Below are 27,855 nucleotides of genomic sequence, written 5' to 3' on the forward strand. Positions count from 1 at the left end.
ACAGTTGGCATGGCCAGGAGAGGGTCCCAAAGCAAAAACTGCTGCTTCCCAGGCTGTGGAACAGCCAGATCTGCTCTCCCTCTGTGTTTTATCACAGTTGTCTCATTTTCTCTGCTGTTCATTATGACACTTGCTAGTATTTTCCCCACTGAGGTTTCTTTTTCCACAAACTAGCAAATTGCTGAGCTGTGCCATCTCCATATCAAATGGATATTAATGCAAGGAGGAATATGATAATGAAAGCAGAATGATAATCTGGACTTTTTCTTTCCGTATACAAACTGAGGAAGAAAAAGGGGAAAGAACAAGAAATTAAACAAGCTCTTGCAAGGATTAAAATTTGGGTTTAGAATTTAGTCCAAGTCAATGCAATGATGGTAAATGTCCTTCAGAGTGAGCTGAGGATTAAAAGAGTTTGCAAAGAAACTGCAGCAAACTGCCCAATCTGTCCCCTGCAGGATTCCCTGCCTGGGAAAAAAACACTTTTGAGGTTGTTAGGGTAGGTTACCACTCACCAAAATACAGTGAGCATCTTTTGCACAATTCCCCGACTCTGAAAAAGGAATTTGCCATGTACAAAGTGGACCATAAAGTAAGACCCTCTCCAAGAGAAAGAAGGGTTGTTGATTTTCTTCCATATTTCTTTCCATTTACATTCTGGGTAGTCAACAGCCTGCTTTGGTCATACCCGAGACACAGAGCTAAGCTCATTTGCCACCAGAAAACTTTCTGTTACTGTCTAGACTTTGTGAAAACCTGAAAAGCTGTAGCTGATGTTTTTAAGGCAAAGTATCTTAAATCCACTTAATTTTTAGAGAAGGATTAATTTTAGGTGTATGGGAGCTGTTGGAATAATTTGCTTCCTGCTGGGATGCTAATTCGTGAATGAAATACTGAGGTGTTTATGGTAAAAACCCAAATAACTTTTTTCTTGCATCCTCCTCTTACACTATTTTATGAATTGCAGCAAGTTCCTTCCCAGAGGAACAGGCTTCTGTTGGATTTTTGTGGCTAGAGGTGGATTTTCCAGCAGACCCTTTGACTCAGACGTCTTCAAATTGATCTCCATCAGAGGAAATCTGTATTCTTTTTCTAGACAAATGAGGGGGGAAAGAAGCTGCTCTAAAACCAATTTATCTGACCTATTTCAGTCATTTACTTTAGGTGTTTTACAGGTAGTTTTTATGCATATCTTCTGCAGCTGAAAAACACAGCCAGGCAACAAGGTACAAGTCACCTTGGAGTTCTGTGTGTTCTTTGTTGCAGAGCAGGTATGTTTATCAGACCCTTTCAATTTGTTTCATTTCTTCAGAACCCAAGAGACTCCCTTAGAAATGACTCACTATGAAAATCATGCTCCAAATGAGCAAAGCAAATGGCTCACAGCTAAATCACCACTAAACACTGGGAGAACAGCATCCCCAGGGGCTCACCTACCACTTTGTTCACTGCTCTGGGGCAGGTGCCTCTGGGACACCTGGGATACACTGAAAAGGCAGAGAAATTCCAACAAAGCTCTAGCACATGTAGAATTTGCAGCATTTGTTTGCAACATTTCAGTTTTCTTTCCTTTGCTTCTGTAGGAGATGACAAGGGCAGGAAGATCTGTCCTGACAGAGAACGTGCTAAACAGCTGCCTGAACTCAATGGAAAGTCTCCAAAAAGAAGTATTTTCATTACTGCAGTGCAGGTGGGTTGGGCAGCACAGAGCAACTGCAGCAAAAAAGTACAAGAGTCACAGTTTTGGGAAACAGAATAACTCACCAGACTCTCTGGGAGGAAGGAAACAAAGCACTAACGCAGGAACCTGGAGGTATATTTGACCATGTTTATTTAAGCATGTACTGGGGTTTGTTAGCTGGCTTAGTGGTAGGCAAATCCTGCATGCAGAGGGGTTTTTTGAGTGTGAACAAACCTGGTTACTACCACAAAACTCAGCTTCCCCTAAGCCCTGCACCACTGTTTCCTCCCCAGCTCATTACCTGCTCCCGCAGAAAAACAAACCACAGAAACAGCAGCACATACAAATTTCCGTTTCAGCAGCACTGGCAGGACCCTCCATTGGAACTGAGACACAGCAGCACACTCTTAGCTTAAAGTGATGAAACCAGCTTGTGCTCCTGCATGTAACAAAGACGAGCAGCAGTTGACACTGGCCCAGATCCATCTGCTCTGGTTGTGTATCCCAGTCCCAAGACGAGCGGCTGAGTCGTGGAGCTGGCTCTCTCTGCTTATAACACTAACCAGTCCCAAAGCTGGGGCTCACATGGCAGCCTAACAAATCCCAGCAAACCCACTGCACTCCTCCAAGAGGCAGCAAGGACTGATTCAGCCTCAGCACACCCCAGTTTTCGTGTGTCTCTTGCGTTAACAGCAAGGAACACTCATATGAGCGTTAGTCTCAGTCTGGTTGCTTCTGGTCTCATCTCATTCCCTATCTTCCCTCCCAGGAGGAACAGGTATATTGAAAATCATCTCTTCTCTCCATCCATCCAGCTTTTTGCTGCTAAGAAATTCCACTGAGGATTGAGTCTTTTCTCTGCAACTTTATTTGCCAGCTGTAGGGTTTTCACACCGTTATTTGTATTCCAGTCCCGATTTCAATTACCTGGCTAACCTTTTCAATTTTCACAGAGAGTGAGAATCAGAAAACAGCAGGTCCTTTATTACAGCTCACCCTGGCAGGGGATTCTTCACCCTCCTTCCCTCCCCCATGTTTGCAGGAAAGCTCTGTCAAATTCAAACAAACTCATTGATAATAACTTGTCTATTTACTTATGCTTTGCAGGCTGTTAAATATTCTGGTCCTTTCTGTGGACCTCTCTTCCATCCTCCTTTTGGCTTGAACATACTGTATTTTACCCCATTTCTAAAAGCCAAGGAGAACCAATCTTAAGCTTCCACCCTGATGCTTGACTCCAGTGGGAATTCTCACCAGGGTCAAACACTGGAGAAGTTAAAAGCCTTGTGCTTTGAGAGGGGCTGTTTGCTGGTCTTTGATAAGCAAGATGTGGTGGTGGCCAGTCCATATGTCCGTATCTCGGAGCACTTCCCCACAGAGGCTCAGGGCACTGGGGGGGAGGTTCCCTCAAACGAGGGGTAAGTCAGGCGCAGGACACCACTCTGCTGATCCCAAAGCCACTGCTCTGCTCCTAAACTGTACTGGCCACAGCTGTCACCCTTTTTGCCTTTCTCAGTTCTCCAAGCCACACCCCTCCTCGTACTTCCATTATTATTCTGAACTCTTGATCTAGCAGTCATTTCCGTGCCTGTGCTCTGTCTGCCCCATCACTCAGCCATCCAGATCCTAAAAATTGTTTATTTGATTGGGGAGGGGAGAGGATTTAATGCAAAAGATTTGTTCCTTAGCAACACCTTCCCTTATTTTTTGTTTTGTTATTTCCAGCTCATTATCTTTGCTCATGTTCAACTCCAAATTAACTTAATTACAGACAGATTTCATATCTCTCTAAACCAGAAGGGGCACTTGTAAAACATCCCTCCAGTCAATAGTAAATGAGGGCCTTGGCCTATGCTAAGTAAGCTTTGGGAAAGGCAGCTCAGCTGTGCCTGCCCTGCTCCCTCCAGAGACCTCTCCCAGTTGCTCCCAGCTCCTGCTGTTCTTTTTCAGTAAGGCATTTCATCTCTCTGTTTTGCAGCCTGTCCAAGTTCACCACAACCCCTGAGCTCCACAACAGCCATCAGTATAAATCACCAGGTGAATGCTTCTCTTGTGCAGATGCCAAGGGCACTGCAACTTTTCCACCTCCTCTTTCCATATTCTGATAGGGAAAAAGTGCCTCAGTTCAAAGCCTATGATTGGAATCTGTCCTGGGTACAAGTCTGAGCCATACTGAGCCTGAACACTGGATATACTCAGTCCAGGATGACCTCTGATGACTTACACAAGTGGGAGGTCAAAGATCTCTCTTGGTTATTGCAGCTCTGGGTGCCCAAAAGTCCTACACCAATGACAGGTTTCTCCTTGGAAATCCACTCTGAGACAAAAACGCACCAGCTGAACTAGATCCAAGGCAGCCCCTCATGCCGTATCCTCTCCTTAGCCTGGGATGCCAGGTTTCCTTTGGAAATCAGGATCAGGATCTATCTCTAGCAGCTGACAGGTTCCTCACCTTCTCACAGATAAATTATTGCTGCATTGCTGGTCTTACCAACCACAGAAGTCCTCGACTGGCAGAGGAAATACCTTCTTCTTTCTGTAGGAGGTCTAGTAGCTATCATCCAGCCAGAACACCTCTTCCTAAATCCACCAAGTGACTCCTCTCTGGTAGAAGCTGGGTGCTGCACTAAGAATGAGGAGAGATCTGTATTCACACAATGAGGAAAGTGCTGTCAGTGAGAGCCACTGACAGAACGGTGTTGAGGACAGGTGAAACACAAGGAAGCCCTCTACAAAGACACAGGGGGACCTGAACTCCCACCAGCAATAAAAAAGGGAAGGCTCAGTGTCAGTTTTAGAGGAATCAAGAGCTGTAATTCTACCATTAGAAGAAGATGTCTGTGGTTTCTGGAGAGGAAGGAAAGCCTAAATGATGATGCAGATGGTTCATCCTCATTCGGGTGAGCACTTCTTCCCAGCAACTTGCCACCCTGGAAAGTAGAACCACAGGTTAAACTGGGATATGTTTCCCCCCTCACCCTGCAGAGGCAGAGCTGCAGTATCCTGGGGTTAAGTACCTCAAATGCAGGCAGCACAATTTCATTTGCAGAATGAAATTCACTCTGCCCCAAAAGCTTCAGGTTCTTCCCTTTCTCTTTTGCCCCTTTCTCTCTCATCACTTTGGTCCGCAGGTAGCGAAGCCGTAGATGGGATATTTCCTTCCTATTTCATGAGAACATTTTTAGAATTTTCTACCTCAGTTGAACCACGTTGCATTTACCAGCTCAGCAGGAGACTGTCCCCAACGTCTGTGTTTATGCTGGAAAGGTCTGAAGAAGGCAAGGAGCAAATACCTGCCCTGAAATCTGAACGTGTGGCCTCCTCAGAGCATTTGTACACGGCCTCCCCAGATTTACAGCCCAACCACACTAGTCAGTGCCACTGGAGGTCAGTCTTGTGCCATGGAAACCTGTGTGGGAGTGAGCACTGGGGTACCCTGATTCCCAGAAGCCTTGGGCGCTAAGCCTGTGTTTGTGGTACACAGGACACCCCAAGGGAAAACCTGTTCCAGCTCCCCGGGTGTTGATTTATGATGTAGAGATTCTTCATGTTTCCATTTCTTTTTCCCCCTGCTTAAAACTGCTTAGTGGTCTGTTGCTGGATAAGCTCAGCAAGAGATTCTCGTGTGTTCAGTCGGCACAGGCTCACAGAAAGCCAGGCTGCTCCTCAGGTCCCAGCCAGTGTGAGCAGTGGTAGCACCGATGGTGAGTCAGGCTTGGCCACCTCATCCAAACCGACTTGGAAAAATCTCTTGTTTTGGGACAATTCTCAGGCTTTTGTTTCACAGGGCATGGCAAAATAATTATATACAAGTTGCAAGCTCTGGATGAGAAATCAAGATATTGATTCATGACCAAAACAAGTACAAGATCAGATATATCTAATCCAGAGCCAAATGCCTTGCCAGTGCCCATAATAAAGAATTCCTACACATAATCCCATTCAAAGAGTCACTTCCTCCCACTCCTTCTGTAAGACCCTCCAAGAAGACTCAAAAATATTTGATTGGAAACAAAACCCTTCAGCTAAACTTTTTGGTAAAACAGATTATCTGTGCTTTTACTACAGGATCCCACAGGTCCCAGTGCAAACTCAGCTCTGGCTGTGACAAGTGAAGTCAGCTCTTGGTAACTCTTATGGCTGTACAAAAAATATTCATCAGTATGGTCTGAGTAGAAAACAGAGACTGAAGTGCTCAGTTGTGCTTTGCTCAGGTTACTATCCCACATATATTCCTTATTTAACCCTCAGGGTGACTTAATTTCTCTCTCTGTATCAAGGATGGCAGAGCTGTTTTCTGCCCTGTCTCCAGCCAGGCCACATCTGGAGCGCAGGGTACATCATCCACACTCATCCACTGCAGCTCAAGTCTGAAATGAGAGCCAGCATTGCACAAACCCTCTGCTGGCCCCTGCTACAAACAGCCTTAAGCACAGACTTCTTCTGCTCTGCTGTAACAATTAAAGAGCCATTCCTTTTCTGCTATTTTTCTAGCACAGCAATAGAAATATTGATCTCCACCACTGGCTTCTTTCCTGTGAATGATCAGTTATCCTTTGGTGTTAAACAAACTGCAATTATGCATTCTAAATAACTAGAGAATCACAAGGGTCCAGGTACCTTCTGCCCTCTTACCTCTTATTCCCATCAGCATTCCTATCTGCATGGCCTTGGGCACGCCACATCTTTCCATGAAGAGAAAGGCAGCATCCATCTCTCTGTCCCACACTCACCTCCTGCCTCAAGGAACAGCAAAGTTCTTCCTGAACCCAGGCAGCTCTTAAAAGGGACTGGAGCAGACAGAAAAAAGGAGATAGGGTGGGGTCACTGCAATAACTCAGTGATAGTGGCTTCCCATAATTAGGAAAGAAAAGCCACAGCATGGCCTTGGCACTGGAATCACTACTGGGAAGATGTGCCCCTAAGCAGCCAGGACCTTGGCAGCCCCTCAGCGACACAGACAGTCAGAGACAGTCAGAACCCAGGAGGCAATGGGTAAGAACAGAGACAAGAAGATTATTAACTTTGGCAGAGCCCATCAAGTGCCCTGGCAGTACTGCCACCTCGCTGGGTGCTGGAACTTGTGTTGGGAGAGTGGGGTGCACTGCTGTCAGCGTGATCCACAGTGGCAAATTCCACACCAGTGAGCTCAGGCCAAGGGGAGATTCACATCCTTTGCTTTGCATATTCATCACCTTTGCATGTAGAGCCGAAACAACCTTAGTGAGGAACAGAGTACAAGCCTCTGTCATTCTGCCTGCAGTATTCACCACTAGAGCTTTTCCTTCCTCTCACAAGCCACACATTTTCATTCCTTTTTGGTTTTTTTTTTTTTTGGCTTTTTTTTGTTTTTTTTTGTGGTGGTGGATTCCCCTCCCCCCCCTTTGCTGCAACATTTGTGCTGTAAGCTACAGCAGATAACATGACAGGTTTTCACCTGGCTGGTTGGAAGCTTTGCAACCAATAGTTCCTTACCACTTCCTTATGGGGTATTTATTTCCTCATGAATTTTTTGTACCTTCACAGATGGGACTGAACCATTTACCACTGTCAATAAGTCACAGTAGCTAAACCCTTGTTTACTGCCAGGCTGGACCAGATATGGAATTTAAGTGTGCTAAGGACAAAAGGTTTGAACCAGGGATATATTGAGCAATACTGATAATATTATTCATATTTAAAGAAGGATTGGGGGGAAAGGAAGAGTTTAGAAAGTATCTGGGTAAAAAATAGTTATATGGAAGCAGGACAGCTGCAAGTGCCAACTTCATACATTTTGCCTCATTTACTCCATTGATTTGCCCAGCATATTTTGGAATCAAGATTTGCTCAGCCTTACTAAGACCATCTCTTTCTCTCTCTCTTTCTCTGCCCTTGCTCTCCAGAGCTGCAGGCTGAGTCCTGCTCATGACCCAGTGATGAACTTCTGCCCTGGGCATCACTGGATAAAAAAATCCCTCTGTTGAAACACTCAGGGGTACTGGTACATCACTCTTCAGTGATGTTCTGGGGGAAATAGTGCTTGTTTTAGAAATGCTAAAACAAAAAGGCTTACGGATGCTGAGGGGTTTTTGTTGGTTGGATTCTGGCAGAAGCAGCTTTTCGATCCATTTATCAAGCTGCCTGCAGCTCTCATTTCAAGGCTGATGAAGATATAATAAACAGTAAGCCAAAACAAGTCCTTTGAAAGGTGTACCCAGAGCAGTTTAATAAATAAAAGATTGGGGGCGGGGGGGGAAGGGAAAGAAAAATCATCAGTGCAACTTTTGACTTTCCTCTGCTGTCCATTTTATAGCATAAATTTAAATAAATGAATGGTGCAGGCTGGTGGAATCGCTCTTCCATTCTCAAATACCCTCTCTAAAAATTTCTGCTTGAGAATTTGTCTTTCTACAGTGTCTTCCTGGCTCATGTTTTGCCAGCTACCCTCCAAACTACCACTTCAAAATTTTTAAGGATATCCATCAGACTCTGCAGAATCCATCAGACTCTGAAGAACCCAGAGCTTCTTTGAAAAAGCTCCTGCATTCCTGATGGATGAACATTCTGTGGAAACTCCAGTGCAATAAACCTCAACACTGCTAAGCAGCTGGATGCCAGGGAGCTCAGGTGATCCCAGGTTTTATACTGTTCACTTCCCACTGCTTAAACAGAGGTGACCTTGGAGTTTGCACCAAGCTTTAATCTTCCACAGAGAAGACTTTGCTCCCGCAGAGATCCCTGGAGATCTCAGTCCTGTATCAGCTGTCAGTTGTTTCTCTGGGTACAAGGACAGCCTTTGCTCACATTGGGATTAAGTGTCATTTGCCAGTTCTCTTTTCCATTTGGATTCATGGATATCAGGCAAGCTGGGAGCCTTCTCAGGCCCTTGCTGGGGATTTTGTCCGTTGACCTCTGGCATATGGCAATGAAGTTATGGCATGCCTTCCTGGTGCATTTTGGTTATCAAGGCCTGATGGACACTCAGGCTGGAAGCCCAGGTTTGAGTTTCAACATTCTTCTGCCAGAAGCTGCCACCTGGTTTCTTTGAGTTGCAGGAACTTTTCTCCAGGTCTAATTCTGTCTTCAGATGGTTGGGGTTAAAGCTCATGGACTTCAGCAGACACCACAAAGATCCTGTGAGCAACAGAGAGAAGAAAGAGGGAGTTGCAGACAATAAAAAACATTAATAGGTGAGACACGGTGAAAGAATGGGAGGAAAGTGAGGACAAAAAGACAATCCCAGAGGAACAGAGAGAAAAATGGAAAAGGAAAGAGAGAAAAATAATTTTAAAAAAGGAAACTATTAAAGAACTGAAATGAGACTAAGAACAAAAGAAGAGAGAAGAAGGGGAAGTAGAAGGAAGGGTGAAGACAGAAAAAAGGCCCAGTAATATGCATAAAGAAAAATACATGCTGGTTTCCATTTTTTCATTAATGCTTCACCAGATGGAGACGGTATCAACAATAACAGAACCTCTGAGCTGCAGAACAATAGGTGAAATAATTCAAGCACCACTTTCAGATTAAAAAACAGTGAAGGGAGTTTGATTTATTTCCCAGTTTTTCTTTTCTTTCTCTATATATAGAAAATAACCTCATCCACTTACTCAAGTTCTGTGGCTCATCACTACAAAAATATAAATAAAAGAATGAAACCACTCCTCAGTGCAGACAGAAAATAAATCAGAAACCTCAGTGCATTTTCATTGTTGCATCTGGGTCCTGTCTTCACATTTATTTATCTTTAAATTTCTCCTTGCACTCTAGAGACCATATCCCATAAAATGCCGGGTTAACAAGTTAACCATGAATAATTCACGAGATAATTATAAAACATTTACACCAGAACATTATTATCTTGCAACTAAAAAAACCCCAAATACTTAATGTCCTCCAACGTTGATGGCAGACCTCTTGTGACTGCAATGTTCTTTATCACTAAAATTAAATGGAATTAATCTTCGATTTGCTTTGGTGCCTGCTAGCAGAGAATCACAGGGAAAAAAACACCCCTGGGTGATATGGAAACAGAAAAATACATAAATACACACATGTATTTCTCTGTGTGTGTTTGCACACATATGTATACGGGGTTTTGAAACATGCCCACTGAGGAGATCCAGTTTTAGTCTTCCTCCCCCAAACACACTCTGAGGCAGGAGGGACATGAGCTTTTACACTGAAGGGATTGATTTGGAGCACACGTGGAGAGGACGAACACAGATCTGCAGCACTCTGTGCTGTTCCCTGAGGGACTGCGGCTTACAAGGTTTTCCTTCTCATCCTTTCCTGCTATAAAGGTGGTCTTTGGTCAGATCCTGCTCCTAAAATAAGCCTTGAGCTTACTCTGAAGTTAAAATAATAATAAATTTCTGTTTCACACTGGTGTCACCAAGATGAGGATTTGGCCTTGTACACACATCCAAAATTAAGGCTGCCACATGTGTGGCTATAAAGCTCCTACAAAAGCATCACCAATGATGCAAATCTCTAGTACAGCCAGCATGAGAGGCCATTAGGACTCCTGCAGTTTGAGTCTGCATAAAAGCTCCTCTGTCGCCTTCCCTCTGGACTTGAGGCCAGAGAAGTGTCGGGAAAATTCTCCTGCCATCCTTCACTGTGTGCTGGTAATCCCCAGCCACCACAATCCGCCTGAGGGCTTTAATGGGCACACACAGAGAAACCTCAAGAAGGTTCTTGCTTAGATCACAGAAACTGTCAGCCTGTTGCTAGAGAGACCCGGGTTATTCAACAATGACTTCTCCTCTCCCTCAGGAACTCAGGACAACGGAGCAGCACTAAAGCATATCTCCACTACAGAACTCTGTCTGTGAGTGTGGGCTGCCATGCTCACAGGAGACAGGGAGCCAGCAAACCTTGGGCTGGCACAGCCAACTCGAGCTACAGTCCCTGGGGGAACCCAGGGTAGAGGAAGAAACTCCCCCAGGGAAAATGCAGGAAACACTCTTCCTTGTTCCTCTTTCTCCCTTTCTCCCCCTTTGAATGCAGTCAATCCACACAGAAAACTACCTGTACTTTCTCACAGACCCATTTGCACCCAGGCTGAGACACTTAAAGCTTTTCTGCATGGAATAGAAGGCCAAGGGCTCCTCTTCCTCACATGATTATTAAGGGGTCACTTTAGGGAATGCAACAGCTGCATCTACCTGGCAGACAAGAGCAAGGGCTGGAAGCACCCTCTGCACATCTTGAATCCATGAAAATATCCCAGGAGATTCGGCACTAAGCTGAAACTACCCAGAGCCTGAGGCATTACAGTTTGATTTAACCATGCACACCTTAGTTAAAGGATTAGGAGGACTCTATCATTGTGACTTTCGAATTCTAATTGAAAACCACTCTCTCCCACGCACACTACTGGTCTGGGACCTGGGAGGAGAGGTGTGTGTGTCCATGAGGGGTATGTGCATGTCTGTGAGGAGTGTGTATGTCTAGCATCTGCTTTGGGGCAATAAAGGGGTTCACAGCTCCAAAGAACCATGCTTACCTCCCATCACACATCAGCCCAGCAAACAACAAGGGATTTTACAAAACCAGTGGACACAGTGAGGAGCTGGGATTGGAATTTCAATCATCTCTGCAGATCCCATTTAGAAATCTGCCTCCTGTATGTGAGTGTCAACAAACACTCATGAAATCTCATCTCTGCATCAATTTGCAAAATAGAAAAAATGCTTCATGAACAGCAATACAGCCCTGTGTACACAGCTGCCAGCAGCTGCCCTCTGGGGTGATTCTTGTAATTTGCTATATTTCGCTCAGCAAGATGACATTTATCATGAAGAGTATCATCAATATATGAGCTGAGGATGAACAGTTAAGAAGGTCTGTTATCCTCAGCCCTGAAGCACAGAGGAGTTTTGTTTTGGATATTCTTCTCCGGGTACCTAACTCAGCTACACAGCACCAGGATCTGCAGTCAAAAGAGTGGTGAGGCTTGGATTACCAGACTCTGCTGCCATGGATGGAGGGATGTAATCCCAATACCTAACTCTGAGCCCATCACCGACTCTTTAAATGCTCAAGAGTTCCATTTCTGAGCATTCTCAGTGTTCGTGTTACAGCGCAGTGCTGGCATTAGGAAAACAACAAGACTGTCTGTGAATGGCTTTTTAGGCTGTCTGTGTGATCCTGCAGCTAAAAACCACTAACCATGGTGCTAGACCTTGGCCAAGTCCCTCTCAAATATGGAGCTATAGACTCTTCCTCAAAGGAATTACTGCCTCAGAGAAGAGTTGGTGCCAGCAGGTAGGGAGAGGAGGGGACCAGGATGAGACAATCTTGACTGATCTTACAGACTGTGAATGTACAGAGAGCTGAACTCAGTGTCAGCCAGCTGGTTAGAGACACTACAGAGGAGACAGCCCTTCAGCTGATTCTTCACAAGCACAGAGCCCCATCCCAATGCCCGAGGACAATGGCAGTACAAGGGGACTGTTTTGAGCTCAGGCATTTGCTCATGTTCTCCCTGAATGCCTCTCCCTAACATCTGAGACCATCTGAGTATGAAAGCTTCCCAGGGAAAAGAGCTGAAAACTGCAACATTCCTTTCTCTCTGTAAGGACAAAGGGAGGATCGAGTCCAAGCTGTTTCTCCTCAAATCACGGATCAATCAAGCAGCTCTGGTGATGTCACTATCCCTGGCAGTGGGACCTAATTTAAAATTACCTCAAATCTGAAAGATTGATTTTCACCATCAGCATTTAATGTCTGCTGTATCTTTCTTTTCCCAGCAGAAAAGAAAAAAAGAAAGGAGGAGAGAAAGAGGGAGAAGGAGACGGTTCAGATTCAACTGCAATTTAGCATTCATTTGCATTTTTAAATTAGTTAAGCCGTGGACCGTTGCAAAGCAATGACAGAGAATTTTTGTAATAATTAGTCTGCTGGGAGTGTAGAAATGGCTATAGAGGCAGGTTGCACTGAAAGAGGAAGCAATATCCCAATGCTCAAACTGGGATTTGCACAGGCAAATTTGCTCTCCCTCATATGGGGCCAGATCCAGCTCAGCAGACACAGAGAGCTCCAGCTCAGACGACTTCATCTGCACTAGACACTGACTACAGCCATGGAGAGAGAGGGTGTTCTCAGACTATGATTCATCTTAACCTCATGTAAAAATCTAAATCAGGGCAGAAGATTAGATACCTGGAGTGAGGTGAGAGCAATCTCACCACTGTTGTTCACAATATAATCTTAAATTCTTCAGCCTCTTTGTGCATGTCAGCCTCTCCTCAGCGGGCTCCACACATCTGACCTGTTCTCCCTTCCTTCTGCAGTTCCAACCACGATCCTCTTAGTGCCTGTAAGGAGATACACCCCTCTCCTAAATCCAGTGGACAGTCATCATTACCTCAGATCTGACAGTAAGTTTTCAGGGAAGGGGGAAGTGGAGGATTGGGATGAGAATGAGCTAAAGGATCCCCAGTTTTGCCACAGGGACCTACCCTCCCTCAGCTCACAATGAGGGATACATCAGCACTTCACTGTACAGTGGAAGGTGCTGCATATTCAGCAACCTGAGTCGCTGATTTTGCAATGCATCTCATGTTTGCTGTTTGAGATGTGTGAATATGGTAATGCCTCCTTCTTTGGGTGGCAGAACATGGCAGCACTAATGCTCACTTTGCTCAGCAAGGGGAAGAGCCCACTCATGACTAAGCATGGCTTTAGAAACACTGCACACTCGACCATCCTCAAACAACTCTCCATCACCCAGTAGATTTCTCAGCTTTGCATCATTTTGCTGTCCTTTGCTTGCCCTGCTCCAAGAGCTGGCATCTGTTTCTCAGTGTGACTGCTCCTTTTTGCTTAAGTTGTCCCTCTGGGTGAACTGAAGCACAAGGAACATTCAGTGAATTTCCTGAAATCCTCCCACCTGATCTGAAACATCAACCCTCAGTACATTTGTGTTTATCCAGCTTCACCACTGCTTTATTCAAAAATCTGAACCCAATCCTCTTCCAAAGCAGCGCCAGCCTAGTCCCAGCAGCTCACCAGGAGCCATGAAATGGTTTGTCTTCTCTCAGACATGATGTGGGGTTACAGAGCATCAACATTTCACAGATATTTAGTCTGCAATGGTGTGCCACGTGCATACATATAAGAAACAGCAATTTTTAAAAAGTTTTACTTAATGTTTCCTTCCAAAGAGGTCTCCATGATGTGAAAATCATTGTACCTGCATCAAATGCATTAACTCTATGACCACAAAATAGACACCCCATTATTCTGACAGCAAAGAGAGTGCAACTGGATTTCCCTGAAGGAACCCGAATCTTTACAGTTTTATTACCTTGTCACTCTGAGTTTCAGAGGTATCAATCACAAAGGTACATTTTGTTTCAGCATAGACTTAAGTGACTCGATCTAAGCTATCTCTTTTGAGGGCAGAAGAGCAAGCAGAAGATGAAAGCTAAAATAAATAAATGGCTCTACTTACATCATGGATACCAAGAGCAAAATGTGCTCTGTTTCACTTTTGTTAGTCACTTGTTTAACATTTGGGGCTGGCATTTCTGGAGTGTGTTCACCACTTCAAAGTTTCAGTTTCTCCCATCACTTCAATGGATCTCATCTACGACAACTGGCATTGCCTTAAAAAGTTCAATTTCCTTGCTCACCTGTCATTTTGTTACTAGTCACATGTCCAAACTGAGGTAAAAGTAAGCACTTTCTAGGATTTTCTGTGCATTTTCCCTTAGGATATTCTGGGTTTCTTCCTCTGGCAGAGAACAGCTGTGGGATTTGTGCTTTACAGCTGTGGTGAAGGCTCTGGAAAGTGAGTTTTTTTATCGAGTATACAGGGGTACACGGAGCAAACCTGACAGTCCTGCTGAACTCTGGGTCAGAGTCTTCTCAGCTGAGCCTGGGCAAGTGACCTGCAGAATGTCTTGGTTTCTGTTGCAGTCACTGGAGAGACTCCCAAGGACCATTTGTCTCATCCTAAGATGGCTGTCCAAGAGAAATGGGATCAGTTTCTGAAAGTCTCATTCTAGTGCTACCAACCACAGAGCAAACCTATACACTTGTTTAGACTAGAAGCCAACTTTCAGGCATCACGTTTAGGCCAGGGGAATACACCCAAAATGCCTGGGTATGTTTGCCTATGTACATAGGAGTGGACCCTTTCTAGCTGCTTATTCCTGAGTCTTTTCACAAAAGCATCACCTTGGAAAGGACACTCTTTTCAGACAGAAGCAAGCCAGCCCAGATTTAGACTGATGAACTCTAAGGAAACATCCACATCCCTTACACTCCCTGTGATTATGAGGGCGTCTTCCCTGTGGGACAGCAGCTTGTGTAAAGACAACAGTGAAAAGAGCCAGAAAGGAGATAGAAGGAGCTTCCCTGTGCACCAGCAGTGAGGACAGATCTGCATTATAACCTCCCTTTCGGAAAGACTGGATTATAAGAAAGCTTTTCTGAAACTTCTCCAACCATCCAAAGGCTGCCTGAGTAGTTCCCTGCGGTATTTCTTTGCCGAGCATCTCCTTTTGTTCCCAGCGTGGTGCTGGAGTCGGGCAGAGAAGCTGGAGGGGCACACGGGCCCATTCCCAGTGCCCTCTGACACGTCCTTAGACCCTCACCCGCTGAGGCACAGAAGTCTATAATGATGTTTTTCTGGATATTTCCATATGTGTAACGAGCAGTGCAGCTATCCCGCTGTCCCAGACAGTACTTTTCCATAAAAATAAGATCCCGTAAAACTCCCACCTTTAGACAACTCTCACTCTGACATAGCCCCAGTCTCTCAAAATAAAGGCTTCAGTGTTCATTCTCCTGAGTTTCGCTGTGTTATCTGTGTTATCTGTGATTGTCTTGGAAACCCAGCTCACCCTGAGGCCAGCTATTAACATCTTTCAGCATAACAAAAGCCCTTATTGTCCCACTATTTCACATGCATTCTGTCAAGACAGGCAGATGAATGAGTTACCAGGGGGTAAGTTTGGGTATAAATTTACAGGGCCTCTACTCCATCATAATTGTCTGTATTCATATTCTCATTCTTCATGCTCATCCAGATGTACTTGGAAGTGATTTGTCCTCAGGAAAAAAAAAGGGGCTGGTTGCTTTGCATCTGCTCTGTAGAAAGAAAAGGATGTCCTGGGGCTTCTTGAGGAGAAGCTGTCATGCTGGGAGGTCTCCCACTGTCCTTCCCTGGGAACGTGTCCTTCCTTCTGTGGCATCCATCATGTCTATTCCACGTTGTTAGAAAATGGTTAGTGCAAATATGAAATCAGCTATTTAGTTTGAAAGACAATCTTCATCCAAGTAGCTGAAGTGTTTCAGTTGGAAGAAGATGTTTTAGCAGGGAGAAAATACCGAATGGGGTTTTCTACACAAGAATTCTTGACACTCCGCACATATGAGCAACCATCCATAAAGGACATGCACTTTACATCACCACAAGACTTCTTCAAGCCCAGCTACAACATTTCTCCAGAGATACAACCCAAGAATACTTCACAATCTGTATTTTTGCATGTGCACCAAAGCTTTTGTTAGCGTGACTATGATGGCTCGTGGGCATGATTTGCTTACATTCCCAGCTGACAGCCAGACCACAAAAATCTCACAGTTTATACATGCTCCCTGATTCCTTCTATTCTTTAGAGGATTAACTAAGAATCCCACAATGGCTCCAATGACTGTTGTGCTCGCAATGAAGAAGCAAATAATTGAGAGCACTAAATACCCATTATAACTGGTAAATGGCAAAACAATCCCTGGCAGGCAAATACTGGAGAACTCACCGACCTGAGGGAAGCCAAGTATAACAAAGATCATCTTCAGAGAGATGTGCCATGAAGGGCACTTATCTCTCTACAGCAGTTCAAGGCACCCTTCTAACCCATGGTGCCATTTCATCCTGGATGAGAACAAAACTAAAAGTTTCCTCGAGTCCAGCTTGTACACACACGTAACTTACTCAGTGTTTATCTGCCATGTGAGTCCCCTGACTTCAGTCATCTTCTGCTCACACTTGTTTTATTCTTTCTGACTTCTCACCCAATCCGCTAATGCTGGAATTGCTCTGTAATTGTGAGCGCCATATGGTGCCCTAATTACTGCAGTGTTTGTTGTATTAATGTGTTAGATAATTGAAATGTGGGGAGAGGAGCAACAAGGAGAGTCAGGCATTTTGAGGGGCAGGCTTGCTCAGTGAACATCATTTACTAGAAACAGCTCCAGGATGCCAAGAGCCACCTCCAGGAAACAAAAAATCCTGGGCGTGGGAATATCAAAACCATCATCTGCCTGGGGTCTCACATAGAAATGTGACTGGGGTTGGTTTTTATTTCTCTTTTAGATTCAAACTCCCTGTGGCTAGAGAGCATGACTGTAGTTTATAGGAATAGAAAAGTATAATGTTATTCGAGATTATGACATTGTTATTCTAATTTGTAAAAAAAAAAAAAAATAATAAGAGGAGGAGCAAATAGAGGATGATACAAAACCCTTGGGCTGGATTCCCTTTCTGGCTTATACTGACAGAGATATCATGCAAGATTGGAAAAGTCCATATTAACAAGGGAATTAAAATGCACGATTGGATTTGCATTGCTAAATAATGCAAGATTTAAGAGGCATAATCATAAAACAGTTTCCCCCTGAATTCCCTCTTTTACATTCACTACCTTGGTCAAACCCTCTCCCTCGTTCAGATTTCACTGATAAAAAAATTACTCAACTAAAGGCTTTAGAGTAAGCATGGGTTTGTACCATTGTAGGGGATAATAGGTTTTGTTCTAAAAACAACGTGCCTTTTCCACAGTGGTTCTACGACTGTGGATGTTCAAGGGCAGAATGGACAAGCAGCTACAAGAGGAACCCAGGGCAGCTTACTGAGAATCACATTAATCTTAGGAAATCCTGAGCTGACTATACTCAGAGAGTAAAAATGTTATGGAGGAAAGATTAAACAAGTTTTTTCTATTCTTATTCTTCACCAGGTGTTTGCTTACGGCCCCTGCTGAAGACCTATTACTGATGCTGTCAGCCTCCTCTGAAGGCTCAAAAATATCCATTCCCCAGTGACCTCACAGACTCAGCTGCACCATGAACATCTTCTATGCACTGCAAGTCTGATGAGAAAACAGAAGATGGTGAAGATTATTCACCAGAAGGGAACTCCCTGCATTCCTGCCAATGCCCTAAGCAGTAAACAGAGACAAAATGCTACAAAAATTACAGACCTGGCCCTTGGCAGAATGATTCTCAAAGTTTTTCCACAAACCGGATGTGATTTACAAGATGGACAGAACAAATCCCAGTATGCCAAGATCAGACACTTTATGGTGGAAGGAGGATGTGTTCCCACTGGACTAAAACACCTAATTGACCCATAACCTATCAGTGAAACAACAGAGAATAAAATTCCCAGTATAATTGGGTTATAAATCATTCCTTTGATACCAGGACCTGGCAATTAATTCTGAGTATCTGTTTATTCTGAGGAAATACAGTGGGTTAGCTATATTTAAACTCTTTGCCTGGCGCTTTGAGGGGAAAAATGACAACTGTGCACAGTGATTTATTTCTCCACTTTACTTGGACTGTAAAGGTGTGAAGACAGAGCTCTTAAAAGGAATCCTTGCAGGGGCCCACAGGCACTGTGCAAGTGCTGTCCCTCCTGGCCCAGCTTCCCAGCTCCCACTCAGAACAGCTGGTGATGGGCAATCACCTTCATCCTCTCCATGATGCCTGCAATAAAGTGCTGGCTTCTCATTGCTCTTTGAAGCCCATTTTGCCCACAGGAATTTACCGGAGTTAGTGTCCCACACAGGCAGCCCACACAACAAAAAATTCACACATGTACACACAGTTCCTCAGGTCATGAATATTCCTCTGCCTTCATGATTTCCCTACATTGTACGAACATTTTCAGAGGTGTTTAGGTGCACAATGGACAGAGGGCATGGTCAGGGCCAGGGGGGATGGTCATTCCCCAATGTCCTGGTTTGTGAGGCACTCTACTTCCTCACAAGAGGAGCAGAAATGGTTTCTCGATGCAGTTTCAGGAGAAAGTCCTTAAAATTAGCAGAAGGACTGGTGTGACATAAAGACCAGACCTGGTCTGGGGTTGAGATCAGTAATCATGTGTGAAAATATTTTGTGACAGTTTTGTTTAGGCAGGCATTTAGCAGATAAAATGAAAAAAGCTACCCCCATCCTCCACAGAAGGAATAGGAACCACCTACCAACCCTTTCCCAAAAGCATGTGGCCAGGACGGAGAACATGACTGGCAATTTCCTTTTCCTGACACTTATTTCCACTTCCATCCCTCCAGGAAGAAATAGCAGGGCCATCCCTGGATCTCTGCAGCTGTTCATGGCTCGCTCTGTGCCAGAACAGTGGCCTCAGTGACAGCAGACAGGAAGCAATACAGGAATACCCTTCCTGTGCCATGGATTTACAAGGACAAAATATCTTCTGTGGCTGGCTTTTCATTAGCAGAATTGCACAAAGGGAATTCTGAGGTTCTGGATGCACCATGTCCACGTCCAAAGCAGACAGAGATGCCCCTAACAGACAATGGGGCACTAAAGTCTGTTAAAAGGGAGAGGGAAAGATAAAATTTTGCACCATGCTGTTCTCTTAAGTTATCAAAGGAAATCTGGAAGCTCTGGGCTCTAATTGCAAATCTGGTCATAGAAATGCAGCTCTAGGGGAAAAAAGGACCTAAGAATTAGAGCTCTTTCTAGCTGAGATCATGGAGAACGGGTGAGCAGCACGGATCTATCTGATCACAGTAATTAGAATGGATTAATCATTGCTTCCCAGTTTGGGCAGTGCTGTCCAGAACTGTATTTTTAAAGCACATAATCCTGATGGTATATCTCTTCTGATTAGCCCTTCAAAAGAATATTCATGTAAGTTGGAGCTGAAGCATCTCTGCTACAGAATTCTGATGACATAATAGGTCATTTTAAATAAATGATTTATCCAAGTGAAATAAGTCCAGCTATTTAGGGCAGGTCAGAGTGACAAGTTACTATGGCATCTCTAATGTAATTTTTACTACCTCTTAGGTCAGGGAGAGCCTGTTTAAATGCAAAAGCTCTTTGTAACAGCAATTTGCAAAACAATGAGAGAAATATGCACAGCATGGTTTGCTGATAAAGCAGAATTTTGTCAGAGTATGACATTGTTTAAAGGTTTACCCTGGGGGCACCAGCTGTTTTCTAAAGCACTGCTAAATGACAGAAGAAGATACATTTACACACAATACAGGAAGGGCCAAGAATAAAACCTGGAAACCTTTTATTTGTAAACAACAGCACAAATACAAGAAATCTGTGAGCCCACAGATAGGATACTGATGCTAGAGAGACATTAACCATTATATATGCCTCTTTGTCAAGAAGGGAAAGCCTCAGGAGGAGGATATGAGACAGCAGCTATTTTATCCTTTATCAGTACACAACCACCAAAGATGCTGATGTTCAGTACTTACTTTTTCATCCATTACTTCCTGTGATTTTTTCCTCCTAATATTGCAAACTGCAACTGCTTTTTGCATCGCTGTGAGTGATGTTTAATACTTAGATTAAATGAGAGCTGGGGGCAGAGAAGTATCAATGCAGAGACAGCACTGTTTTAACAGGCTGTGGGCCTTAGCTGTAAGTATGCTATCAAAAATTAGACCTACAAAATCCATCAGGAGAGCAGCAGCTTTGCCAGCAGCTGTTACAAAGGAAATAAGGAATAAGTCAAGGCCAATAACTGCTGTTGGGATTAGACTAATTCGTAGATGGTGGAACCAACAGTGTCTGTGAAAAACGAGAGCCCACATGAAACCACTCACAATATCTTCAACCAGAAAGGGAGGGGGAGCAGAGAGGAAGCCTTGGACTTGTTTCTTTGCTTAGCCTCCAAGCTGTGGAAAGGAAGCAGGAGAAAAGGGAAGCAAGGCATGACAGCGTATTAACCACAAGCAGTATGTTGGACGCTTTTCTCCTACGTCCCTCAAACCTGTGGTGCTGATGTTGCACAAGCCAGGCCACCCTAGGTTTGACAGCAAGGAGCCAGCAACTCCAAAGTCAGAGGAAAAAATATGTGCACAGCACAAAGGGAGGAGAAGACACAAAGAGAAGGGAGCAACATTGACCTGAGCCAAAATAAACAGCACCACTTGCCTGAAGGGCCCTTTGTTCTGATACCATATGTGAGTTCTGATCACATCAGCCAGGTCTCCAGGAGAGACAATTCCTTGTACAGCATCAGCAAATTACTCCAGTCTGCAGTTGTGATTAGTGCAAGAGAGACAAAAAGTAAATGCAATCTGGCCAATTATACACTGAGGAGAACAGGGAAAACAAACAAAAAGTCTCTGAAGCTGCGGGTGTCAACACAAACACAAAAGACTGATAAGCTTGTTTTCTTAATGTGGGACTGTACCTGGTGAGATCAGGGAATGGGAGTGATTCTTCCAGCAGCTGCTTGCAGGAGGTCAATACACAGCCCAGGGGTCACCCCAAACATCCATGTGAAGGCAGAGCCACAGGGTTCCAGCACTTAAATTTGTTTTCCCATTCTTTTATCTGCAGTGAAGCCTGCGTTGGCAGCCACATGAGAAGAGACAATTATATTTCTGTCAGTGGCTGCAGCACATCCTGTGAAATCCTGTATCCCAAAGTCTCAAAAGCCAGGTCAGAGAATTTGAGGCTGAACACACTGAGGAAAATGTGGAGGAGATTAACACCTTATGGACCTATTACACGTATTGCAAAGCCCCCAAACCATTTTATTCTCTCAGATTTTTCACTTGAGCACAGTTCAGCCTTGTTGCACTGTGCAGGAGAACACACACACAACCCCTCAGGACTGCAGCTGCAGTGGAGCTGAACATCAGTGCAGGCAGGAACAGGGGCTGATCCAAAACACCAGTTTTGAAACCTGCTCCTACCAGGTAGAGCTCTGGGAGTGAAACAACAGAGGCTGTAGAAAAGCCTCTTTTTGCTGTTCCTGATGAAATGAAGTGTTACTGCCCACTGAGACTCTCCCTGTGTTCTGCTGCTCAAATACAATTATTACTCCACCCTCAGCAGTGCTTTTGTGCCCGTCTCAGCCCAGGGGCTGCTTTCTCTGCTGTATCTGATCTTGCATTGCCACACAATCCACAGGAATTGCTCCAGCCAGACCTCGGTAGACCATATAGAACAGAGCAGAACTACAAAAAAATCACTGCATTCCCCACCTCGGAGCAAAGGGAAAGTCTGGAGGGAAGAGATGCTCCAACTTGTTTTCTAAATAGATTCTTTTCACACTTTCCAATTGCTCACTCCAAGCTTCATAAATACCTGCAGGGTCAAAACCCTGTCCTCAGGAGTTGGAGCAGTGACCTGGATAAGTGACAGTCAATACAAAGTCCTTTATTTGAAGCAATTGCCTCCAGTACAATCTTTTGCTCATTCAGTCTTCTGTCTTCTTCAAGCAAAATCTGCCAGAACTATTTCCAATTTATTTTTTCTTCTTCCTCCTCTTCTTTATTTTATTTTGCGTGTTGTCCCAGTCTCCCTTCTCAAAGGTGTTACCCTGGGGAAATTCATGTCCTTTGTACTTTTTACTCTGTGCACATAATAGAACATTATCTGCATAATTTACCTTACACCACATGTTGTCCTCCTTCTGGCTAAGTGTTTATCTAAAATAAATATATATCCTCGTCATGTACACTGTGAAAAAGAGCCAAAAATCCTGTCCTATGTGAGAACTTCATAATATCCAAAATCTGAACCACCAAGAATGTGTTAGGTCTGTCCTTCAGGTCACATGTAACTACAAAGCTGATCCTTCTCATCCTGCCCCTCTCTGCATTTTTCAGTGTCCCGTTCCTTGTGTAGATCTAATGAAATCCCCACAAGGTGAATCCAGATAAAATCTGGAATTTAGACAGAGCCCACGGATCAGGGGATTTCAATGAGACAAGTCAAAAATACCCGTCTTCCTTTAACGCCTTTTACCACACCTCTGCATGGCAGGGTACGAAACAGCAGCAGATCTGCGGAACTGGGAAGGGCAGAAACATTTTTCATGGACCAGTTATCATGAGTAAAACATCCAGACCACATGGCAGAGATGTCAGTTCCATACTTCCTTTCCAGGAGCACAGCTGCCAGCCAGTGCAGCTCTCACTGTGCAGGGCAGCTGACACAGCACTTGACCATGTTTTGAAGTTAAATGTGCTGGGGCTGTTGTGGTCCAGTCAACACAATCTCCAGCCAGCTTCTCTTACACTCTCCTGAGCATGAGGACAGCACGGTGCTCTGCTGATGCTGCTGGGATTTCTAGGTGTTTGTAGCTACGAGCAAGAGAAATTGTCAGAAAAACATAACAAAATATTGAAGCCTGAGTTCTTGTAGCAAGCTTGAATCACAAACTTGACCGTGTGTCAGGGTGAAAACATGTCCTGGATACCGGGGCAATATTTATTTCTACATTAACACAACTAAAAGTGAATGTGATGTTTCTATGTTTCTTCCCATTTTCCCTTCTGATGATTTGCCCCAGTTCTGTTCTTTAGCACAACATTCTTATGGTCCCTGTTTTGTGTCATCCTCACCAGCTCACCAGCAGGATCAGAGCCTAAGGCTGGAAGGTACTGGGCCGACCCCATGTGAGGACTGAGTCATAAATTTGCAATAAAAGGCATATTCAAGTTCAAGGTGTGGAATTTCCTCCAAACCCCCCTACTTCTGTTTTCTACAGATATTTTTGGATGGGCTGAATTGTCCTTGGAGACTCTAGATATCTCCAAATGCCATTTCTAGGATCAGGTCCCTACGGTCAGGTGTTTGGTACCACTTAAAATAATCAAGGGTCTCCCACTGAACTTCTGGACGTGCTGGGTCTCCAGAAGCCCAGTGTGGACATACCAGATAATTTTGGGAATCCATAGCAGCATTAAAATATAGCCAGCTAGATCTCTCCCTAAATGAATTTCTCTAAGTTCAGACCTGACTTTGTGATGCCCATTGAGTGAATTTCAGGCCACGGGGCTTTTTTTGAGGGTCACACCCACCAGTAGATTTGTGCCAAAGGAACAGACACTACAGGTCAAAAGCCCTCCAGGTGTTTTGCTGTCCCATCCACAGTGTCCCTGATTATTTATTCCATGGTGTCTCCTTTCTGATTTCCTCAGACCAATTTCTGTTTCACAGAGGAAGAACCTGAGCAAGGCAATGTGAGATTGCCTCACTAACGAACTCACTGTTAACTCCATGATGCCCTGTCACAAGACTAATGGCCTATTTCAAAGAGCATCCCTGTCAGGAGGTGCTTTTTTGAAAGGATTCCCACAGTGCAATTAGGCAGCCCTTGTACCTAAAAATTACAATATGGGAGGAGAGACCTCAATCTCGACACACTGAATTTGGATTTTATTAAAGACCTTTGGAGCTGGAAAATGTCACCTGTTGGTGTCAGCTGCAAAGTCCACACATTGAAAAAAAGAGTCTGTCTCCCTTCTTTGAGAGAAATGGTCCTCTGTGAATTTTTATGTTTTAGTAGAACTCCATCCGGACTCAAAAGCTGTGGAAAATCGACCTGTTTTCAGTACAGGCTCTTTGATCATCTCTAAGCTTTTGAGGCTCCAACCCAGGGAATGACACAGGGAGACAAACATAGAGAAGGGCCTTTACATGGCCTCAGTGGGAAGAAGCAAGCAAGGTTTAACCCAAAACACATCAAAACTTTTCAAAGCTCCCCATCTCCTCTCAACATCAGCTGTTCCTTACAAACCTTCCTTTGAAGTCAAAGGCCACAGTTAGGAACTTCCTCAGAGGAAAGAAGGTTTTTATCTGTCCATGTTTTGTGATATCCACCATTCTCCCTTCACAACAAAAGCTTCATCTCCTGTGCTCATCAGAGCCAAGAAGACAGTGTGAGATATGATCCTGTTCCATCAGGAATACTCCCAGGACTCAGGCTTGGATTGCTCTTTCTCATACTTTCTGTGAGTGTCTCATTACCACATCTGTGTTAGTCTCAGAGTGGGATCCAACACAGGTGTCCTTCAGGCAGTGAAATCCCACTGTCCTTTCTTATTTCATTTTCTCTGTGTTTGGGCAACAGTCTGGTATCAGTAATGGGGAGAAGATGTCCCTATGGTGTATGAGCACAGGGCTAATTCTGCTGGCCTGGCTTTCCTTCAAAGCACATGAAAGGATCTCCAAAACAAAGTTACAATAGGAAAAGGTGAAAAAAAAAGTGACCAGCTGGCTCCCATTTGCTCATCTGGAAGCCCATGACCAATATTAGCCACCTTTTTGTTTCTTAGGGGACAAAACCACCACAGTTCCACCCCCAAACACTCTAATTTCAAAGTCAGGGTCTGTGAGACTGGTTAATTCCAGAGACACCCTGATTCCTTGGGAACAGCTGCCAGTACTCAAATGTCAACACTCAAAGCAGGGACTGATGTAGGTGTGGTCACCTGAGCAGTATCAGCTGTCCTAGAGATTTAATGATTTGGAGAAAGAACCAGAGTTGTAATAAAACTTAATAGCATCATTTGAGAGGCAACAGATAAGTTGCCACAAGAAGAAAACAGTTTCGCACCAATTTCTGTCTTAAATTATCTTTCTACAAGTGTAAGGTGATGATGGGAATTTGTCATGAGCTGTAAGAAAAGCTAACTGATTTATTTCCCTCAGCTTGTATCAATAAAAGCTCAGTTTTACCCCACTGTGGCCACTGGACCTCAGAAAAAAAAAAAAAAAAAAAAGGAAGTGAAACAATTGCAGAAATTCCAGAGAGAAATGAGAACTATCAAAGGCCATGATCTATGTGGGGCAATGAGGGAGCTGCTGGTTCAGGCAGAGGAGAGAAAAACACTAGAGAGAACATGAGAAAAACACTGGAGAGAGCATGAGAGCCATCAATTGTTTAAAGGTTGTTGGAAAGAGGAAGGAAATAATCTGTTTGCCACAACCAGGTGGCAAGCACAAGAAATAATGGGTTTAAGTGACAGCAAGAGATATGAGGGTTAGACTTCAGGAAAAGCTTCCTAATAGTGAGGGAAGTAGGGGATGGAATAGATTGCCTGAGGCGGGGTAGAGTCTCATTGTTGGAGGCTTTTAAAGAACAAACATCCATCAGAAATTATATAGATAGATAGCTGATCTTTGCTAGAGGGGGAAAAAAATGGATAAAGAAAACTCTTAAAACCCCTTCTCATCTGGGTTTTTTTTCTCTGATCCTATAAAGCTATTAAAGAGACCCCAGCCCACACAAAATCCCAAGGATGTGGTCAAAGAGAACTACAGCAAAGCCTCCTGCAGTGAAATTGCAGAGTCCTTATAAACCTCTCAACAACCAGAGGGCTGCCCAGAATAACCCACAGCGTGTAACACCAAGGTGATGAGTGAGCCTCTGCCACTTTATTTTGCATTATGGTTAAACCCTGGACTAACTTTCAGTAATACAATTCATTTCACTGATACCCCCAAATACCTGCATGGTGGAGCCACTGAAATGTGCTCCTCTGCCAACTCAAAACTTTGCAGTACAGAAGTTTTTATATCCTGGAGCAGCTCCATAACTGAACACACGAGGGAATGGTCCTGCCAGTATCAGATAAGGCCCCTAAAAGAGAAAGGCAACATTCCCAGCGTGCAGTGCCTGTGTGCCTTTGATTACTGCCATATAAATATATTTTTGTTTGTCAGGCTGATCTTTCTCAGTCTGTTTCTTCATATGAGTGTCAGAGATAGGAGCTCTCTGGGGCCCTCTGGATGTGATTACCTTCCTTTCTGCACGGAGGAGGAGATTCACTTTCATCCCAGGTGCTGTTGTCAGCAGCCCTAATTTAGTCACTTTTATCTATATGATGAGGATTGTAGACTCTACCAACATTATTTCAAGCACATCTTGAGAATAAACTTCTTGCAGCTTCATGCTGCCAGCTATGAAGGGGAAGCAAGGTTTGCTTTATCTCCTTGCCAGAAAACAGGAGGTCCCTAGGGACAACTGCCCAAGGTTTCTCTGCCCAGGCCCTCTGTGCCACCCTTGGTTTGCCCACTTACACTGGCACAAGCATTTTCCTACTTTGCAATGACACTTGCAACCTCAAAGCCAATCTGTGATCCTGTCATGGTTCCAGAAACATCCACTTGTTTTGCAAGTGAGATGTTGTTCCCACACCTGCTAAGGAATTCTCCTCTGTCTTGATGTGCCAAGTGCCATATTTTTTTCTGCAAGTTTTCCCTTGAAACTTGCCCTACAGGAAGCCAGGACCTGCAACTGCACCCTGAAGTGCTCATGAGCCCTGTGCCATGGGAGCAGGACAGCTGGTGATCCAGGTTTCACCATTCAGCAGATAAAAGGGAACACTGAAAAAAGGACCACCAGGAAGTCAGCGGCTCTAAATATGGTGTAAGTCTTGGGGTTGTCCTGTGTAGGGCCAGGAGCTGGACTTCAGTGATCCCTTCCCACTCAGGATATCTTATGATTCTATGATTTATATTGCCACGTACTTATCCCCCAGAGAAATTCAGCAGGACTCTATTTAAGGTCATAGACTTGTCACATTAATATTGGAATGAAATCTTCTCCTTTTCACTTCATTAAAAGCTTCAGGCAAGAGAGATCAAGTTTAACCTTAACATCCTTCTGTTTCAAACATCATACAGTCATGATGAACGAGCTGGAAGGAGAAGCACTTATTTAATGTATTTATTTGTGTGGTATTATCAAATTTGAGGTCCAGAGACTGAAATCCTACTCTCCACACTCCTGTGTACACATTGGTTAATACAGATTTTGCTCTAGGAGAAGAAACCCATTGAGATATGCTGGATGGTGAAAACAAATATTATCATGTGCAAAGCAACAAGGCGGGGAATGAGACAGAATGAGAGAGACAAATTAAATGATATATCCAAGGACAGACAGGAAACCCATTTCACAGCAGGGAACTGAACTCACATCTGTTCTGTTCCAGCCCAGCACCTTTTCTACAAGGAGCCTCCCTTAACGTGCTTCATTTGTGGTCAAAATACCAACCAGGGAAAAGAAGAAACAAGGAAATACTGCAGGAACTTTAACCCCACTATTGAGTACTTTGCATGGTGTCCAGGTAGTTAAGTTTAGTCCTTAATAATGTATGACAGAAAGCAATTTAAACTAGGAGAGGCAGGAGCAGGTCAGGGGAGGTAGAGGTGAGTGC

At 44.2% G+C, this 27,855-nt stretch overlaps 1 long non-coding RNA gene across 3 annotated transcripts in view; it reads right to left on the bottom strand.

Moving 5' to 3' along the window:
* LOC125333795 overlaps positions 1-27,855 on the bottom strand; it is a 176,121-nt gene that overhangs the window by 14,827 nt on the left and 133,439 nt on the right. For all 3 annotated transcript variants that reach the window (XR_007206969.1, XR_007206968.1, XR_007206970.1), the window contains 3 exons: positions 8,699-8,797; positions 6,317-6,471; positions 4,173-4,611 (listed from right to left, as the gene is read on the bottom strand). This is a non-coding gene — a long non-coding RNA (uncharacterized LOC125333795). The remainder of the gene's footprint in view (positions 1-4,172; positions 4,612-6,316; positions 6,472-8,698; positions 8,798-27,855) is intronic.

This window comes from Corvus hawaiiensis, chromosome 15 (genome assembly GCF_020740725.1).
Source record: "Corvus hawaiiensis isolate bCorHaw1 chromosome 15, bCorHaw1.pri.cur, whole genome shotgun sequence".
In the NCBI taxonomy this organism is placed as follows: Eukaryota; Metazoa; Chordata; class Aves; order Passeriformes; family Corvidae; genus Corvus; species Corvus hawaiiensis.